This window comes from Vigna angularis, chromosome 3, assembly GCF_016808095.1.
Source record: "Vigna angularis cultivar LongXiaoDou No.4 chromosome 3, ASM1680809v1, whole genome shotgun sequence".
Lineage (NCBI taxonomy): Eukaryota > Viridiplantae > Streptophyta > Magnoliopsida > Fabales > Fabaceae > Vigna > Vigna angularis.
The window spans coordinates 39247835-39254369 of record NC_068972.1 but is presented as its reverse complement, the minus strand read 5'-3'; positions in this window follow the sequence as shown (position 1 = coordinate 39254369).

Below are 6535 nucleotides of genomic sequence, written 5' to 3'. Positions count from 1 at the left end.
CTTCATTTCTTTGATTTTTTCATTTCCACATCCCAACATCTTCTCTGTCCGTGCTCTCACATTAACTCTTCATTTTCACTTCTTCTTTGTCCGTGCTCTCCCATTCTTCCTCTCTTCTTCCCTCGTGCTCTCACTCTTCTCTGTCCGTGCCTCTGCCGCTCTAGATCCACCGCTCCAGATCGTCATCGCCAAGCTGCTCCAGATCGGCGAGCCCTCTGTCGTTGCTGCCTCCGCCATTGCTGCCTCCGTCATTGCTGCCTCCGCCGCTCTAGATCCACCGCTCCAGATCGCCATCGCCAAGCCGCTCCAGATTGGCGAGCCCTCCGTCGTTGTTGCCTGCCTCCGCCGCTCTAGATCCACTGCTCCAGATCGCCATCACCAAGCCGCTCCAGATTGGCGAGCCCTCCGTCGTTGCTGCCTCCACCATTCTTCCCCTCTGTATCTTCATCTTCATCCACCGCTTCAGATCCACCGCGAGTCGCCGCTACCCTCTCACCCCTTAATGGAATGTCGTCGCCGCCCTAGACCGACAATCTTCCTCCAGCCATCAATGCCCTGTGTGATTGGAAACCCTAAGGGAGCTTCCTGGTTCGTTGCAGAAGGTGTTCATCTACTCTTGTTCTTCTGCTTTTGAGGCCAGGCTAGTGAAGACTCACAATCACAAGCACTTTGGGTTTCTGAAATTGGGAAATGTTAGGTCTATTTTGATCTCGGATTGGGATTGGGATTTTCCGGTTGTGTGAAAAACAATGACTTGCACCACTCCGTTTCTGGTTGCGTACTGAAACAATTTCTGGTTGCGTACTGAAAAACAGGTTGCATCTGAAAAAAAATAGGATATTGCCTCGGTTATGTAAGAACCGAGGCATATTCCTATCTAGTTTTATCTCAGTCCATGACCGAGGCATAAAGTCTGTCCTTTTTACCTCGCCCACATATGCCTCGGTTGCAAAACCGATGCCAATAATAAAAAATAACCGGTGTCTTTTCTTCTTATTGTACTAGTGTATCTCGGATTTAAAATTATAGGTAATTTAACTTTAAATATTTTAGATTACTATCATATGATTCAATAATACTTACATTAATTTTTTTCATTACGGAGTGGATCAAGTTATGAAAAGTTACCTCCTCACTATATGTTATATTTAATAGTTATCTTTTTTTAACTTAGTGATAAGTGTTGAAAGTCCTACATCGACTAGAGATAAAGGCAATTTATAATATATAAGTAGGTGCAAACTTCACCTTACAAACCATTTTTGTGGGGTTGAGTTAGGTTTAAAGTTTATTTCTTAACATGGTATCAGAGCTATGGTTAGAATCCATCTAACGATATTTGTTGTTTGTTAATATATAAGTGAGGTTGAGTCAAACTTAAAGTCCATCTCTTAACAATAAGTGATTCATCTATAGTTAGTCTAACATTTTTCAAAATATTTGTTATTCTAGGAAAACAAATTGTTGTCTTTGAGCAACAACTATAACTGAAAAATATTTACATAACCTTAAGATCACAATTTTTATTTTTATTTTTACTTTAGGTAGCATTTTTAAGTTGTTGTGTAAACTTAAAAAATGGTTAATTGCTTTCTCTTATAAAATTTCTTTGAACAAATTTTTTTGGCTACATTTCAATACTTTTTATTCTAATATATCATCATTCATAGTATTTGTGGAGTTTCAAATAAAAACAAAATTGATAAATATAATTATTTTCTTAACTTTCATAATTATTTAGACAAAAAGATGACATGCCTACAAAAAAATCTCAACTACAACAATCTACCGAACTATAAACTATGGTCGAGTTATTCAAAATACCAAAATCAATTTGTGAAAAGGATACATTGAATGACATGAAGTTATAATTATTATTATTATTTTAAATAAAGTATACCATACACATAAATGTTTCAGGTATATAAAATTGAGTATTCACTTAAAGTAGTATTTTTTATTTTTCAGTTTTCTTTTTTGATGTTTGATACTTTAACTCATTAGATATAACTGTTAGAAATACTTCTATGTTTAAGTTTATTCGGTATTTAATTGGTTTAACAATTAATAATGTAAAAAATGTATGGTAAAAATTTCCATAATCATTCCTTTAATTTGTATTTATAGATTTTTTAATGAAATTTTGATTAGGATAAGCCTAATCACAATTTAATTCTATTAAATCTAATTATTAACTTAACTGGATGAGTAGTTAATTTTGATCGATATTGATTTTTTTCTAGTTCAAATTATCGATCCAATCAATATGTTTCAACCTCCTATACATATCCAGTACATTAAAAATAATAACTTTATTATAATTAGAATTTCAATTACTAATGTTTACTTGCGTAACTTGCATTTAGTTATATATCGATAGAGGATACTAATAAGTTGACTTTGTTTTCTTTAATAACAAAGAAGTGGACAGAATTAGCAAGGGACACAAAATAACACAATAAACAAAAGCCTCATTTGCACTATCAACATCTTAATGTCATTTAGGACACTGTTGAGGTTGGTAAGAGTGGTAATCATTAGTAACCTCAATGTTTGGAGTTACCAATGATTTGCGTTTGCTTAATTTGGAGAACAAAAATATATGGCAAAGTGAGATAATAAAAATTTCATGTCCTTTTCATCTATGGATTTTCTAACTTATTAAAGATGACAAAAAAAATCCATAAATGTTCGTCAACTTGTACTATTTCTTGTGCAGGTAGCAATCGTGATAAGCTATGGCAATATGTATAGGTTACAGAAAAGGTGTATGACTAAAAAATATCATATTTTTTTCTTTAATTTACTCACTAATTTTTAATTCTTAAATTAATTTATATATATATATATATATTATATTATTTTTAATTAGATTGATACTTAAAAATTATAATTTTCAATAAAAAAATATGTAAAAGTGTCAGAGCACATTTAAAACGCACCCAAACTCTCTGAACGGACGTCAGGTGTCAAGCGAAGAGAATTCAGAAATCAGATAGTGGAAGGCGGGTGTCGGCAGATGAGCGGACGTTCGTTTGACGTGGGAAGCAAAACTGAGTTTTGAAAAGTTTGCGTCACACTCTCTCTGCATGCACCTTCTTCTCCAAACTCTGAAATTCTCAATTCTCCTCCTTCTCTCTAAAAGCTCTCCCTTCTCTCTACCAATTCTCACCTTTTCTCTTCTCCGATCGCCGTTCAGGCACCAGTTCTACTCTCCGATCGTAGAGGACGTCCGTTTGAACTGATCAGTTTCGGATTCTGGACTGGTAAGTTCATCCCTCCCTCATTCGTGTGTTTTTCTGTAGCATGCAAACCCAGATTCTTGGTTGCATGAGTTGATCCTATCATTCTGAGTATCTTTTGGTCTTGTGTTTGTTATAGTTCTTAAAACGTGCCGTAGAACGCTAAGGCCTCTGTTAGAGGAGAACACTATTCTGTATCTGTGAGCGTTCGACTACTTTAGAAGTAAGAGAAGCTTATTAATTTAATTTGTATGATTATGTGTTGCATGAACATTCGTTAAATTGACTGCATTAATATATGATGGTTGATATGTGTGGATTGTATGAAGTATGAAAATTGATTATGATATGAATGTATAAGTTATGAAACTATATGTTAAGAAATGAGGTGAATATAAATGAATTCTGAATATGAAATTCCACTATGATAATGTACGTTCGTCACTGAACGGTCATTGACCGTTCGGTAATGTTAGTAAACTTGGTTAGAATTGGATTCTTACATTTGAGAAGGATCCTAGTTGAGGACGAGCGTCTTCGTGTTGTAATACTATGCTTGAGCGTTCGGCCAAGCATAGTTGTGTCTGGGTATTCTGTGATACACTTAAGTATATATATATATATATATATATATATATATATATATATATATATATATATATATATATATATATATATATATATATATATGTATGTATTTGTATATTTTAGTTATTCTTAAACACTACACAAATAATATTTGATTATATTTATTAAGCCTATTTTCTATAAGCTTAGTAGCACTTGGTCTTATACCAAGTGTTCGTTCTAAGCAAGTGTTTGGTCTTACACCATGCACTCGTTCTAGTTCCTTAAGCCAACTTATTAATAAGAGCGTTCGTTCAAGCCCAATAGGGTTCGCTCACTATAGTGTTCAGTCTTTGACTGACATTCAGATGGTTATCGGTGTTTAGCTACTTCAAAGGCTAAATATATTTATTAATGTTCGGTTTCATCATGTAAATTCTTATAAGTATTATTCTTTGAAGTGTCTGTATTCATTGGTTTCGGCCTAGAGTTTTAGCAATTGACATCATCTTTGAAGTGTTCATTTTGATCTTCCAAGAGTCAGTTCATTTAATTGACTCACTTTGTAAGTAACGCTCGTTCTAGTAGTTCTTGTCATATATGATCTTACTCGGTTTCTTTCTCAACCCGATGGTAACCCTCTTTGATCTCAATCCGTTCTGGAACTTGAGACCTCTCGGTCTCGCTCCAAGTGTTGGTCTCGTTCTGAGTTTAGCGGTTGAACGTTCGGTATTTAGTACCCTTAGTGATCCTTGTACAACTGGTTAACTTGAGATGATTGATAATGAAATATGAAGAGAATGTGATATGGATGAAATGTGTTGATTTATGGACGAGCGTTCCGGGGAGGAATGACTCATGAATGAATATTGGAATTGGTAAAGTATGAATGTGGGCATGCTAAGCTGGTGGTTCATCCTGATATTCCGTGAGTACTCGTCCTCATGTAGAGGAGGGTAGGTCATGTGTGGGAACGGCAGGAGGTCCTAGTCCTTAGGGTTACTTTGGACAGATAGGACTAACCTCGGGTGGCAGCTGTTGAGGGTATCCCAGTTACTACATCACTCGGGTGCACGAACGTCGTAGCTACACAGAATTCATACAGTCCGGACAGTCAGTCTAGTATTAGACTTTGTATTAACTTATGATGATTTATCTTGTTTCTTTGATTGTGTGAAATGTATGTTTGGACATGAATTAAATTACATAAGCTTACCTTGTGTTTTCCTGTCTTGTCTTGTTTTGTACGTTCGTCTTTGTCATTGCAATGATCATCTGTGTGGATGTGAGCAGAAGGAGACGAGCTACTAGAAGAGGCGCTGGAGGAAGAAAACCTAGTTGAGGTTGAAGTTAAGACCGAATAGTAGGACGTTCGGTCAGTAGTTTAATTTTATAGTGAGGTGGTCGTTCGATCACCTTCCCTTTTTGATTTGTATAACCGTTCGGTATTTGGCTTTTGTAAACCGTTCGGTCAGAAGTGTACCTTTGTACAACTTTACTTTCTCGTTTTGCTTTGTAAGGCCATTCGGCCATAAGCGTGCGTACTCTTTAGTGTAAGACTGATCTGAATTATTATTAAATGTCAATATTCTATTATATAGTTTTAGACTGTATTTTGGGATGTTACAAAAAGTATTGACTCAATTGACCTAATTCAATTTAACTCGTTCAATAGTAGGTTGAATTTGATTAAATTTAATATAAAAAAAACTAGAAATTTAGATGACACAAAAATTTGTAAGCAGATATATTTAAAGGTGAAATTTGTGATAAGTGTTCATTTGAAGATAAATTTGACAAGAAGTGATTGGATGCATTTAAGTAGATTTAATGGTAAAATTGTGTATTGTTTTTTTAAAAAAGATTTGGAGGTAAAGTTTACCAATAATTTGACTTATATGATACATTAAAAAGAAAGTTTTAATGGATAGAAAAGTAAGATTAATAAATTATCCTTAATATTACAAGTAATATAAAATGACATTTAAATGGTTAGATTTATTTTAAAAAAATATATTTTAATCAATGAAATTTTAATGAAAATTAAATATTTAAATATTAAATATTTTTGTTGTAAATAATTTATTCATATGGGATATTAATTTTTTTTAATATTAATTTTAAAAGTATTTTTGTATTATTATAATTATTAAAGATTATTCACGTGATTAATTTATACAAAATTGTCAGATAATAAGTATGGTCTCAATAAGTTGTTATTTAAAATGTTCGTTTAATAAATCAGAACTTTGCTCAATATATTTAGATGAAAGGGTTTCACGAATTAGATTGTTTTTCTTAATAAGGAGCGTATTTCTATATTCAATAGCTTCAAGTTGTCTGTCAATAATGACAGACATTCGACTTCTTTGATAATTTGCTTCCTCCAATGCGTCTTTTATCGTAGAATCCATATTATTTGAAGACCCATAAGTTAATAATAAAAAAGTATTAAGAAGTTTTAAAGATTAATATAGTTAAGTTGCTGAAATGTAATGAAGCAAAAAGTATGAGGATATAATTTTTGTGACTAGAGTCCTCTTAATCTCTTATTTGTGAAGAATTATGTTGGCATTGAAATTCACTTCTTCCATTGGATAATTTTTTTTCCAATTCATTGAACACATCTTTTCATACCTCACCAACATAGATCAACACTAACAAATCACAAGCACATAGTGTCACCTCTATAACGACTCTTACACCAAGATTCAGCACCTTCACAC